Below are 14,730 nucleotides of genomic sequence, written 5' to 3' on the forward strand. Positions count from 1 at the left end.
CCTCCTGTCTCAGCTTCCCACCGCTGGGATTACAAGTGTACACCATTATGCCCGGCTACAGTTTATTTATTTTTTTATCAACTATCTGACATCTTTTACTTATAGAACAAGTTGTACACAGTGGTACAGTGGCACATGTCTATAAATTCATTACTGGGGAGGCTCACAGGTTTGATGCCAACCTCAGGAACTTGATGAGATTCTGTTTCAAAATTTAAAAAAAAAGAATAAAAAGAGTAAACTGAAGCAAGTTTGGGTGGTTGAACAGCATGCTATCGGGTCCAATCCCCTGGCTCCTTCTCCCAGCACACAAAATGAATAGACCAGCCTATATATTTTAAAGAAAATAAAGTGAAATAAAATATAAAAAAAGCATACTGATATAATTAAGTCTTCTTATTTATTAGCTCCCACATCTGTTTCTAATAGATCCACAACTCAAATACAGCCACTGCTTTTGCAGCCTTGCAAGTTGATCTTTCATTACAATTTTAAATTATCTGATTTTACTACCATTGAAAAAGATGCATTGATACACCATAATAAAAGATGAAGAAAGAAGACATCTAAATTAACTTGCGATACCTTTCTTCCCCATGCAATATTAAGGACTTTATTAATTTTAGTTATAATGTTCCTTTGATCACTAAATGCAATTAGTTAAGTCCCTTGCTTCATTAGTTTCAGAAAGCAAATCTGTGCTTTTAATACTTTATAAGAAATATATATATATATATATATATATATATATAATTCTAAGGTTTCTCATTACATAATTAGTTCTTTGTAGTGCACATTATTTCATGTTCTGTGCAATATAATGAATTCTATGTTTTTTCTCTTATTTAAGAGGCTGAATATACAAATGAGCAATGAAAAGACCATATTATAAAAAACAAAACTTTAAATGATAGTTGGCATCATTCAGCCCAGGAAACTAACCTGAGATAGTTTCCTGTTATTTCCTGTAATCTGTTCCAAGCAGACATTGAGCCAGTCTACTATCTATAAATCAGATTTATAGAAATGCAGATCATTATCGTTAGCCACTGTTTAGTTAAATATAGGATGCATCATTGCAAAGCTCATTGATTGATGTTTGGATTTGATGTAATTAAGTCCTGAGAGTTGTAATCCCAGCAGCTAAATTGCCAGCCTCTGCAATTTAGCAAGGCTCCCTGAAACATAGGAAGACCTTGTTTCCAAATAAAATATAAAATAGGGCTGTGTATGTAGATGGGAGATAGAATGACCCTGGATTCAATCCCCAGCAAAACAAACAAACAAAAAAAATTACCTCTTTTTCTGCTGGTTTTAGAATTTTGTCACTATCCAAGTAAATAAGTTAATTAATTTAATCTTCATTCCTGGTGATTATATAGTTTATATTTGAAACTGGTAGTTCAGGTTTAATCTAGTTCCACATTATTTTCACAACAAATGTAAGATAATTTAACCATATCATTCTTGTCTACTGGAATATCTCACATGTTTTTCTTTTCTTCCTTTTTTATTTAGACTATGTAATATCTTTAGCTTAATTTGCTAGACCATCAAATTTATCTGTGTTCTTCTCCTGTTTTGCCCATCATCCATTATTTGTTTCAATTTCAGCATTCCAGTCTTTAACTTTCAAATTTCTGTTTTGTGTTTCTTGAATGTTTACTCTTTGCTTTGTTCTTAATTTTTATTTAGTGAATGCAACAAGATTTCAATGTGTAAGTAAAATAATCTATTTTAAATTTAAATTATGCAATATATTGCAGTTCTTTATTTCTCTGCTGTAAGTCATATTTTTTGTTCACTTCAATCCCTCCCTTTTGTGTTATTTTTTTCTCAATAAAGAAAATTAAAGTCAGAAATAAAACAACAGGCTTATGGAAAGGTAGATCACAGACTTCCACTTAGAAATTGAGTTAGTTTCTCCCCTTTTCCTGCATCTTAAAGAGTGTCCTGGGATGCATTATTCTATTCCCAAAGGGAAGAATGATTTAAATCATCATTACAAAGAAAGGACTTTGTGAAGTTTGACTATTGATAAGTATTTCTTTTTAATTCATGATCCTATTCTGTTTGCCCTCTAATATGGACTTGTTGGCACACAATATAGTTTCACTTTACTCTCTTTTTCCAATACACCTATTGTGAACCATCCTTTAAAATAATTATCAAAGGCTTTATGGTAGAATCAAAACCTATTTTCTTTGTTTACACAGGAGAGGTTGGAGACACTCTTCATTGTTTTGAAGGCTTTAATTTAATAAGCTTCCCAGGAAGTTTTCCCCAGTCTTTCTCTGTTTTCTGTATTTAAAAGGGCTTTGTTAGATGGAGAAATGCTCACCTTTAATATTTAAAGCTGTAGATTTGAACCATCTCTTTCCTTCCATTTATCTCATTTCAGTGTTATCAATGTTCAGGGAATTTTTAAAATCTCTTATCCACTTCTTGTATCCTGTCCTACTATTCATATTTCTCTTTGAAATATTTATGGGTTTTTTGGAATATTCTCTCTGACATGTCAAAGGGAAATATATCAGAAAGATCTATCTAAGGGCATTTTGTGTTGCAATAACAGACACTCTCTGAAATTTAGAAGCTTTACCCAATACATAGTGTTCTCCACTCAGCCTACAAGTTATGGATGAACTGACATGGCTTGGCCTCCAGCTGTCCTCCCTCAGGGACAAAGACTCATGAGCTTTCTCTCCCATGAGTTCTTAACTTCACCGTAGTATTTTATCTACAGTGACTATAGTGAATTGAAAATGCTCCAGAATATTTGGGTATGAAGGCTTTTATGAAAAAGGTTTATAAAAGTACTTTATGTTTGTAGCTCTTGTTCATTGCTTCACTTACCTGAGCTTACTCCTTGCTTGCCCTCTTGAAAAGTATGAACACTAATTTTAAACTGAGATCATGTTATTTAAACACATGACCTGGATCATTTAAAATACTGTGAGTGCAAGATTATTATGTGGATGTGATTCTGGTTCTATAAATCTAAGTGTCTACAAAACATCTAATTGAGCAAATCAAAGTCTTACTGACTCACTGGGTTGGAAATATAAAATATACCCAAGTGTACAATAGCTAGAGAATTAAACCTGATGGAACAGGTTTCTTGAAATACGGTTGGAATTACTAAGTTCTGTATGGCTTTGTTAGTTGGACTCTCAATAGGCGCTTCAGTCACAACATTGTCAGAGTGTAAATTTGGTTATTAAGCAGTTCCAAGACAAATTTTCTTATATCCCTTTGCTGAAAGAATATGAGACATTTTCTACTCAGTCTCCTTGTGTTAATTATATTGATCGTATTGGATATTTTGAATAAGAGAAGTAAAAATATGTTTTTGACAAATAAAAACCAAGTCTATTTCCATTTCCTTTCAGAAAAGCAAGTGAAACAGTGATCTGTCTATTTTTCTAGACTCTATTTCTGCTCATTAAAAGGTATAATAGAAATATATGTATACACATATGCATATCCTATAAATAAAAAGCTATGCAGTTGTTATTCACTTAGCACTTTCTTCCATAATGACTATGTAAATATACTTTATATTTTAACTAATTTATTTGGAAAATAATACTGAGAAAACACAACAGAGAAGCAAAAACTTGGGCTTTGAATCCATATGATAACTATGAGGCTATCATGATACTACATAAGAGTGCATATAATAGGTACCATGGAATAAGATACATAAAATTATACTGAGGTGCAAATCAAGAATTCAATATCCAGTAATAAAAAGAACTTGAATTCAAAATTAAAACTTTATATAGTATCACATGGAGAGGAGGAATTACATAGAAGAATGACAACAGAGAAATATTACAGACACTTATTGAATTTTAAACATAAATGGATATTTCAATCTGTTCTCTGTTCTCTCTCTGTGTGTATGTATATATGTAAACTGTTGCATAATATGTGCTATATAATATTTCACATTGCTTATTAATTCATATTTAGTTTATTTTAGTTGGTCATATCAGCTTTCTTTTTTGCATAACAAATCACCACAAACAGTAGCACACTAACTAGTCATCACATTTGCCGCTTTGTATGTCGGTTTGCTATTTACATGCAATGTTGCAATCAATGTTTATAATAGTGCCAAATTTTGAAGGAACACAACATCTAGGATAGTCCATGGTGTTTAAGTGTGCAACAAGTAAAAAATTTAAAGAGTCCCTTTATTTTGTATAGGCAAAAAATACAGATAAATTTCTAGCTAGAATTCACAGAGCTCTTTCCTTGTCAGTATATGGAAGCATGCAAAGTTGGCAGCAATTTTATAATTCAACGTGATAAATTTAAGTCATGCTTGTTTTTTTAAAATAATTTTTTCCATTAAGAAAAGAGTTAAGTTTCAAAGTGAAAATATAAATCAAGAGGTTTCATTGGCTACCATAAAAACTTTACATATTACATTTTTTATAATTTCCTGCAGTTCTGCTTCCAGAAGTGTCTAAAAGTCTCTTATATTTTTGCTGTTGTCTGTGTGTGTGTGTGTGTGTGTGTGTGTGTGTGTGTGTGTTTGCATATTGTTCCAATTTCCTACACTTAGGGCTACATACATGAAAATCACTATCACATTTTTATAAAACATGCTATGTATATTTTGTTTGCATGAATTAAGGTCAGTTTATGTACAGAAATTTATCATTGTGGTCAAGTATCTTCTAACACGATTTGGTCAGTTTTACTGAGCAATTTCATGGCTAATCTACTTTTATAAAAAGCAAACAGGGGAATAGAAAAAAAAAAAACAGCTGTAGTGTAAAGTCAGTCTTGTGATCCCCAACTGAGTAACACTGAGTTATTCTGAAGTGGTTATCAAAATGATAACACTGCAAACATTAGGATACTGACAGCCCAGATAATCCTTTGTTTATCTATGATAATCTATATCAATAGTAATATGATCTATGGAGGGAGAGTGTAAGTGGTACGAGAGGGAAACATACAAGAAGTGATATATGTGAAGCCAGGCAGAGAACCTGGGAACAGGAAGCGTAAATGAGCCTATTGAATAAAGAACAAAAACAGGGAAGGTTAATAAGATATAAGGATAACAATGACCAGTCAAGAACTATGGAAATCAAAACAAAATTTTAGCCCCTTCTGTGGGCTGCATGTTGAGGACAGCCTGTGTAAGCAAGGGTGGGGGAAGATGAACAGACAAGTGGAAGGAGTTAATTAGAACCACCAGCCCAGGAGATAGTGATTCATATTAAGGGTTGAAATTGGGCAAAGACATTGAGTCTTCAAGATTCAATTCTGACCACTCATAAGAAGCAGGTGGGGTACTTCAATAAGGTTTGAAAGGTACTTTCTGAAGAACTTCAGTGGTTACTCTTTCTCAGGGATCCTACCTCTATGCATGTGGGGAGCTGTTTTTTTTTTTTTCTATCTTTCCCTGACTAAAAATAAACTTTCATTTTTCTATACCCCTTCTTCTTCCTTGACTCCATTTGTTGAAATAACCACTGGGCCAGAATCCAATAAGAAGAGACAACCCATATCACATGTATGTGTGTTTCTACTGCTTGGAATCTCATTATAATGTATAATTACAATATATCAATAAAATTTCAAAAACTTATCCAGATCTAAATAGGTAAAAAGGGAGGCTATGTATTATTTCATAAAATTTTGAGACCCTCTTGTTTGAAGTGAAAGGGTTACCATAAATAATACAGCAAAAGTGAAATGGGAGTTTCTGAGAACTCCTCTTTTTTTTTTTTTTTTTGGTGGTACTGGGGTTCCTGGAACCCCTTCTACCTCTGGGCTACACTCCCAGACCTATTTTTACATTTTTATTTGGAAACAGGGTTTCCTAAGCCAGCGCGCGTGGCTGACTTTGAACCTGCATGATCCTGTCTCTGATTCCCAAGCGCGGGGATTACAAGCATGCACCACCATGCCTGGCCTCTGGTAACTCCTCTTAACAACCTCTGATGCTTCTGCTCTCACCCTCTTTGAATGTTGCCCTGAGTGTGCAAGAGACCAGCTCAGCAGTCTCTTCTACTGCAGACTGTAGATCAGACTCAAGCCACGCAGCTGAGACCCCAGACACACCACTGAGAGCATCCAGCACTGTGTGTGAGTGGGTTGTCTCTGAGCCACTATCTAATTACAGCCACGTCATGGAACCTAGCAAAAAAACAGCTCATCCACAGAATCATAAGAGAAAAAAAAAGATAATGTTTTAGACCACTGAATTATGAATTGGTTTGTTATAAAACAAAGGCTAACAATAAAGAAATATTCTTACAAGAAGGAAGAGGAGAAGAAAGTTATGAAACTTGATTTTTTTTAGTTTATTATTCTTCAGCAACATAATGTGTCTCTGTATATGCTCACTTGTGCACCATGTAGAATTATAGTGCCAGCCTCACATGATTGAAATGATCTCATTCTGAAGATTAAGCTCCAGGGCAATGATTTTTAAATGGCTACTAGGATCTTGGCAGTAGTCCAGTGGGAAGCTCCCAAGATGTTTGGGCAGAACTAAATCAGTGCCCCAACCAGCAAGGCAATAAAGTCACCACAGCTGCTGTCCCACATTGCTCTGCGCCCAGGAGCACAGCTGCATGTGGAACAGGCCTGAGACTGCTGAGATTGGAGGGGAAAATGAAGAGATGAAGAGCATCCAAGCCATTTCAACACATCTCTAAGAAGTGACTGTGTGCATTTTAAGTGCCATACAATACTATTTGCAAAGTTTAGTTTAAGTATTACATTGAATCTAAAATTCATGTCACATACTTTTTTGGGGGGGTACTGGGGATGGAGCCCAGGGGGATTCTACCTTTAAACTACGTTCCTAGCTTAATTTTATTCTTTATTTTGAAACAGGGTCTCACTGAGTTACAAAGGGCCTCACTAAGTAGATGAGGCTGTCTGCAAACCACAATCCTTCTGTCTCAGCCTCCCGAACGCTGGGATTGCAAGTGTGGGCCACCAAGCCCAGCTACATACTTATAATTTTTATTAAATTCAATACTTCATTCTCTCTGTACATTAAAATCATTATGTCGAAATCTTGTTATCATGTTAAACTTTATAAATGATGATCAATGAGAGGTATATTTTATTAATGTACAGAAGAGGTAGGTATTTATCCACTTCCATTTAGATATGCTACTCTGGGAAAGAAAGAAAAGGTCAAGTTTATTTCATTTTTCACATGTGTTCACTCTATAGAAATTGGACAAATAAATGGATGAACACACACAAACCCATATGTGACAGCCACTAGCCTAAATTATCTAACACATTTCAAGTGGTCTCCCAAACAAAGGTAATAAAACACCCAGAATTTCCTTTTGAAATGAGACCAATCATGAATCTCAGTAGCCTGTAGACTATTGAGAATTCTTCTTTCTGTAGATCAAACAACCTAATTCCATTCAATGGTTTTCTTCAGTGTTTGCATGCTATGTGTGTTTGAGAAGGGCAATTCATACTTAAAGACCAAAATTGCTGAAAGAACAAGATAGAATCGTTTTGGGTCATCAAGAGCATGGCATGGACTTCCAGGAAGATGGCAACCAAGAAAAGCGGGGCTTAAGAGCCCCGCTAACAACCAATCTCCATTACCACAAAATCAGCGCCTTTCATAGCCAGAAAACACCATCACCAGAGAAACAAAAAAATCACCAGGCTCCAGAGAGAAAGCGGACTGAAAACAGAGCTCAGAGCCACAGAGGAGATACACCAGCCTCATGCCTGAGGACGCGGCCCCAGTGCCATACTGTCGGCGGCAGCGGCAAATTCACCGGATGGCTACAGCAAGCTTAGGTGAGCTGCTGCGGAACAGCCAGGCGGGATTTCTCGCCGCAGGTAAAATCTAAAGCTCCCAGTGGCTGAGCTCAGCATACGCCGCAGGGATTCAGAGTGGAAATCAAAACCAAGAAGAAATACGCCAGCCTCACGGCCAAGGGCGTAGCAGCAGTGCCATATTTCCACCGGCGGCAGCTGCAGAAAATTCACCAAATCCAGTACAGCTACATCTGCGTACTCAAGAACAGTGAGTCAAATTGCGGGCCACAGAGGAGAAATCCCAGTACTGTACTCACTGGGACTTGACCCAGTGGGGAAGGGGCAGTGGCAGAGATATCACACCATAGGAGAACGTGCAACCTGGCACCCCCCCCCACAGTCTAAAGAGGCCTCTATCAACTCTCTGGGTCGGAGACTCTGTGATACAACCCAGTAAAGGAGTAGTGGGGTCTGAGATACTACTGACTCGAGATCCAGAACACCTTCGTGAAGTCATAGTGACCCAAGGGAAGAACCCAGAGAAGGCACAAACTTCTGAAATCATGGGAAAGAGGAATAATACTGGAGCAATGAATGCCCACAACCCCACAACATCAGAACCTAATAAAACGGAAAATCAGAGATTTCTAGAAGATCAAATCAGGAAAATAACTGTAGAAATAATAGAAGTGCTTCGAAAAGAACTCAGAGAGAACCAAAAAGAGATAAAGGATGCAATTAATGAAGTAAAGGCCTCAATTCAAAGCACAAACAACCGATTAGACCACATGGAGAACAGAATCTCGCTCTTAGAAGATGATCATTCCAAAAATGAACGCATAGTTTCTAATCTAGAAAAAAATATCCAACAGCAGGAATCTTATATTGAAGAAATATGGGCCCAGTTTAAGAGAGCTAACCTAAGAATAATTGGAATAGAGGAGGGAAAAGAAAGTGAAACCAAAGGGATCAACAATCTCTTCAAGGAAGTAATAGCAGAAAATTTTCCAAACATAGAGCAAGAGGTTGATACACAGATCCAGGAAACTTATAGAACTCCCTTTAGACAGGATCACAGAAAAGGATCCTCACGCCACATAATTGTCAAAATGACCAATGTGGAAGCCAAGCAGAGAATCTTAAAGGCAACAAAAACAAAGGGCCAAGTGACATTCAGAGGCAAACCAATTAGAATCACTCCAGACTTCCCAAACCAAGTCATGAGAGCCAGAAGGGCTTGGAGTAACATATTCCAAACTCTGAAAGAAAACAACTTCCAGCCAAAAATTTTCTACCCAGCAAACTTTCTATCAAATTAGATGGAGAAATAAGAAGCTTCCATGACAAACAGAAACTGAAGGAAATTTTGTCTTCAAAACCAGCACTAGAGAAAATACTCAAAGAGATTAACTACAGAGAAGAAATAGGTAACACACACCAGAACCAGAGAAACAAGAGTTCCTTCCAACAGTCAACTAAGATTGGTTATCTGTGGAGATTCATTACTTATGTTAGTCTTTTACCTATCTCTAAATTGTATTGTTTGCCTTTATTGTTGTTAATTTTTAGGATTTCTAGTTGGAATATTAATATACCTTCAGATACAGCATTTGGAAATATTTTATCCCATTCTATTAGTAACTGTTAACTCTGTTTACATTGTCTTTGGATATACAATGTTTTTTTTTATTTTTTAGGGAGTTTGTATACTCTTCTGTTGCCTGTGCCATTGAAATCATATCCAAGAAATCACTGCCAATTTCAGTGTTGTGAAGTTTTATGACCCAGATTTTCTCCTAAAAGTTTATAGTCTTAAGATTTATATTTAGGTTTTTTATCTATTTTGAGTTAATATTTGTATATGGGATTAGGTAAGGGTCCAACTTTATTCTTTTCCATGTAATTATTATCTTTCAACAATATTTAGTTAAAATATTATTTCTACCACCAAATGTTCGTGGAAACCTTGTCAAAAATAACTTGACAATATAGGGAAGAATTTAGCTCTAGGCTTTTATTTAACTCCAATGGTTTATATATCTGCCTTTCGAATAGTACTACACTGTTTCAATTATTGTAGCTTTATATGGTTTGAAAACAGAAAATATATATCTTCTAGCTTTGTTCTTTTTCAAGATCGTTTTGGGTATCTAGAGTCCATATTCCATATTAGGATAGAGTTTTTTTTCTGAAAAATAAATATATAAATATATGATAGTTTCAACTAAAAAATAGAAAAAAATATTCTCTGGTAAGAAAGAAAGTAAAAAGAAATATTGAAATGTTATCTTTAAGTCATCAAAATCTTGGTATCAGACAAATGAAACTGTTATGTGAGATTATCATTTTTAATTTTGGATAAATTGCTATAATACTAGATATCAACCACTAAGCCAAGCATGGGAGAGAGGGATGAGGAGAGAATGGGGTGGGGATCGGGTTGGGGGCTGACTGGGCGATGTGTGCATGTATGTCTATAAAAGTTTGTATCCCATCATGATGTATGAATACAGTGCACCAATAAAAAATAAATAAATAAAATAAAGAAAAAAAAGAGCATGGCATGAGAATTCTAGAACACACTTTGGAAGTGACTTTAAATTACACACACACACACACACATATATACATTTATATGTATGTATACACACATATATATATATATATATATATATATATATATTCTCCAATTCATGTTTATAGTTTTAATTTTTCCTTATTGTTTTATTTTCCATGTTTCCTAGAATAATGACTTTTAAGGGAGAACAATTCTACTCCCTGGGTGGGCATTTCGCAATACCAGGAGATATCACATCCTGGCAGTAGTGAATGTGATGTGATTGGCATTGATTGATACAGGTCAAGGATACTTCAAGACATCCTTAATGTCCAGGGCAGCTCCTCAAAATGAAGAAATATCTAGTCCAAAGTGCCAATAATTGAAATTTCAGAAATTCTGTCCCTAATATGATATGATTTTCTATTAAATTATATTGTTTAATTCAAAGAGATAAAGAAAAACCTTATGTAAAAATGCCAAACTTCACTTCACTTTATTTTTGCATTTGTCTTTATGAAACCACACAGAAAACTACAGACTTTGGTGATTTTAACCCGTCAATAAATAGTGTTTTTATTTCTCACTGGAAATAGAATCACACTGCACAAAATTATAATCTTATAAAATCTTGAATTCCCAAGAAGTTTCTGGTACTACCTTTTTTGTACTCCCATAATATTTTTTGCAAAGCTATATAAAGAAATCCATCATTTACCTGATATTTCCTCTTAGTGTGTACATGTATAGACACACACACACACACACACACACACACACACACACACACACAAGATCATAATCCTACAGGGAAGAAATGAAGATTTTTCATTATTGTGTCTTCTGTGTGAGCTGTCCTTTTATATTTTAATTTTTCTAACTGGTAAAATATATGCATTATAAATAATTTATTGAAGATATCTTCTCAAATTCATAAGCTATGTTTTCTGTCCAAACATATGGCTTCTTTGTTTTTGTGTTTATCAAACACCTGATTAAAATTTTCTGTGGATATATCTGCAGTCTGTTCAAAGACAGTGAACTTGTTTTATTTTCTATTTTTACTAGCTACTATCACAGTTCTCAGTACATAAAATACTATCATTTTCTTTTTCTCTCTAGAATTAAGTAGATACAAAGAGATTAATTTCAGTGACTGGATGATTCAAACTTCAATTAATGAATGTAGGGCAAGAATAATGATGATATTAGGCAACACATGTAGAGATAAATTTTTTTAACTTACATTACTATTAATTTTTTTTTTTTTTTTTTTTTTTTTTGGTGGTACTGGGGTTCCTGGAAGCCCTTCTACCTCCGGGCTACGCTCCCAGACCTATTTTATATTTTTGAAACAGGGTCTCTTATGCCAGCGCGGCTGGCTTCGAACCTGCGCGATCCTCCTGTCTCCGCCTCCCAAGCGCGGGGATTACAAGCGTGCGCCACCACGCCCGGCCATTACTATTAATTTTTATTTAGTTCAAGAAGACAGTATATGTTTAAGTTTAAATGCAATTAAATAAAATTTCTGCACATTCTTTTATTAGTAAAAATTTAGATTTCACTTTTTACTCCCATTTTGAAAATAATATATGTGCACATCATTAATAAAAAGAGAATATATTTATATCAGATAAAACCAGAAAACCATATATATATATATATATATATATATATATATGTATACAAATATTTTTTTCTTCAGATATTTTCTGTTTATGTGCATTAATAGTCTGTAACACACTGATATTCTCTAAAATAAATTAAAGCCTATTTCACATGCATTTCTATAAGTTTTTTTTTCCCACTTAAACACTACAGATCTTTCCATGTAAGCATATATGGTTTGAACACATTCATTTTAAGGTTATATAGGATTCACATGATTAAAGTTATTTATTGAAAATGGTTCAAATTTTCCATAATTATGCACAATGCGAGGCTCCATCTCTTTGTACATCTTTGCATATCCATGTTATTGTAAGTATAAAAGAGCTTTCAGTAATGGGGATTTTTCAACAAAAAGATATGTTTTTAAAATTTAAATAGACATTGCCAAATTATCCTAAAAGTATAAAATTCATCTTTCTTCTAATGGCTCTACACAGAAATTACTCGGCATTACCAAACTTGCATATTTGGTAAGTGAACATTGATATATTTTTATTTAAATTATTCTATGATTTCAATTACTTTTGAAATTTGAGGTTTTATGTAATTAACATGTTTCTTTTTTCCATGAATATTCTACTGATATAATTTCACCATTTTTATTTGATTGTAGGGTAATTTACTTGTATTTGTTAAAAAAACTCCATACATAATGAAATTACTAGGATGCCTGTTATAAATTTTATGTGTTTCATTTTATCTTGTCTTGTTAGGTTTAACTTATTTATTTGAAATTTACATTTTAAAATGATTAGGCATTTAAATTCATAGCTTAATTCTATTTGAACACTGGAATTATTGAATGAAAGTTACTACTTTTGCTTTAATATATTCTCAAGTATTTGAATAATTTAGTCTGATTGGTGACCATTTATACCCTCAAACTATATATTTTGATTTTTATGTATTTTTTAAAATATACACAAAAATGCTGGGTGTGGGGGCACATACTTGTAATCCCAGAGCTTGGGAGGCTGAGACAGGAAGATAGCACAGGTTCAAAGCCAGCCTCAGCTACTGAGTGAGTCTCTCAGCAACTTAGTGAGACCCTGTTTCCAAATAAAGGATAAAAAAGAAAAGATCTGGGATTATAGCCTGGAGGTAGAAGAGCCCCTGGGTTCTACCCCCAGTGCCACACACACACACAAAAAAAAAAAAAAAAAAAAAAAAAAAAACCAAAAACCACACACAAAGAACATTACCATGCATTAATGGGTACTCTGGCAATTTCTCTCTGTCTCTGCTCTGCCCCTTATGGTTTACTTCTGTTTGTTCTCATTGGTCTTATTCTTCTAGAAGTAACCTATCAGTGTTGTTCTTAAAAGTGATGATACAGAGTTCTTTGCCTCTGTAAGAACAAGGGGAACTGGCCAATGAGATCAAGGAGAATCGGCCAATGAGTTGTTTATCACTTGTCAGAGCACAGAGAAATCTGCTCTTAGCTTTCCACACATACTCTCAGCCACCAGAGTGAGGAGTAGAGTCCCTTAAAAAATTGTTTTTTTCCAAATCTTCCTGGAAAATAATAATACTGAGTATATTCTGGGATCTTCCCAGGTTTGCTGAGGTTGATCTCTATGTCCTATCTTCTATGCTCCAGAGGGACTTAGTTACTTTGGCAATTCCTTTCTCCTTGAAGAAGGAGCCCTTCACCTCCTCTTACTTCTCCAACAGCTGAAGGCGAACTAAAATCGGCTGGGATTCTTAAGTGTTGAGAAAGGCAGCTCTTACTTTCCATTAAATACTTTTATGTAAATATTCAAATTCATAGAGTGCTTACTTGGCTATTATTGTTCATTTAAAATAATATTCATATATGTCAAGTAAAATTAAGTAAATATATACAACTTTTTTCAAAAATATATTGTATATCCAATCTTAGAGTTGCATAAAAAGTTAAAAATACTTACAATATGTAAGAGTTTTGTTTTGTTTTGTTGTTTTTGGTTGGGTTCTGTTGTTTGGCAGTATTGCAGATTAAACCCAGGGCCCCATGCATGATACATAGGTGTTCTATCAATGAGCTATACCTCCAGTCTATGGCAGCTAAATTTTTTATTAACTACCTATAGAAAATTTATCTACAAAATGAAAATAAAATATCTCCCTGTGAGTGGTAGAAATGCTCTAGATTATAAAAGCACTGGCAATCTGGATTATGATACAGCAAAAGCAGTGTTTGCACTCAGATAAATCTGGGGTTAATTCCTTCATAGCTATTTCACAGATCTGAGAAAGTAACTTAAATACTATACACCAGTCTTCATTTTAAAAAAATGGCATATGAAATATTTTACAAGATAGTTATCTATTTCTAAATAAATAAATAAATTCTTAGGTCTATCTGAATAGTTTATTAATGTAGCAACTACTTCTATTATTAATGATATTATAATTCAGTCATGAACTTTAAGCTTAAAGGATATGTAGCTATAAATTTCAGACATTATGTATTTTTTTTCTATGCAGAGTATCAGATAAAATATTTGGGGATATTAATATACATGGAGAATTCACATGATTAAATGCCACATCAACTAAGCAAGATTCAAGGTATTATCCAATTTATGATTTTTCTTGGGATAAAACCATTGCCTCTCCCTATACGATATGAAGTTAATTTTGATAAATATTAAGTTAAACTCAATATTCTTTGAATTTTTATGTGAGAAATCAATATCCAAATGTTTTGAAACTTTTCCTATATTCTACACACACACACACAC

General features: G+C 34.2%; 1 protein-coding gene across 3 annotated transcripts in view; it reads right to left on the reverse strand.

Annotated features, from left to right (window-relative positions):
* CDH18 (cadherin 18) overlaps window positions 1-14,730 on the reverse strand; it is a gene marked incomplete at both ends in the record, with an annotated part of 341,945 nt that overhangs the window by 231,182 nt on the left and 96,033 nt on the right. The gene's annotated exons all lie outside the window — the stretch shown is intronic.

The sequence above is a fragment of the Muscardinus avellanarius genome (assembly GCF_963383645.1).
Source record: "Muscardinus avellanarius genome assembly, chromosome: 1".
Classification (NCBI taxonomy): Eukaryota; Metazoa; Chordata; class Mammalia; order Rodentia; family Gliridae; genus Muscardinus; species Muscardinus avellanarius.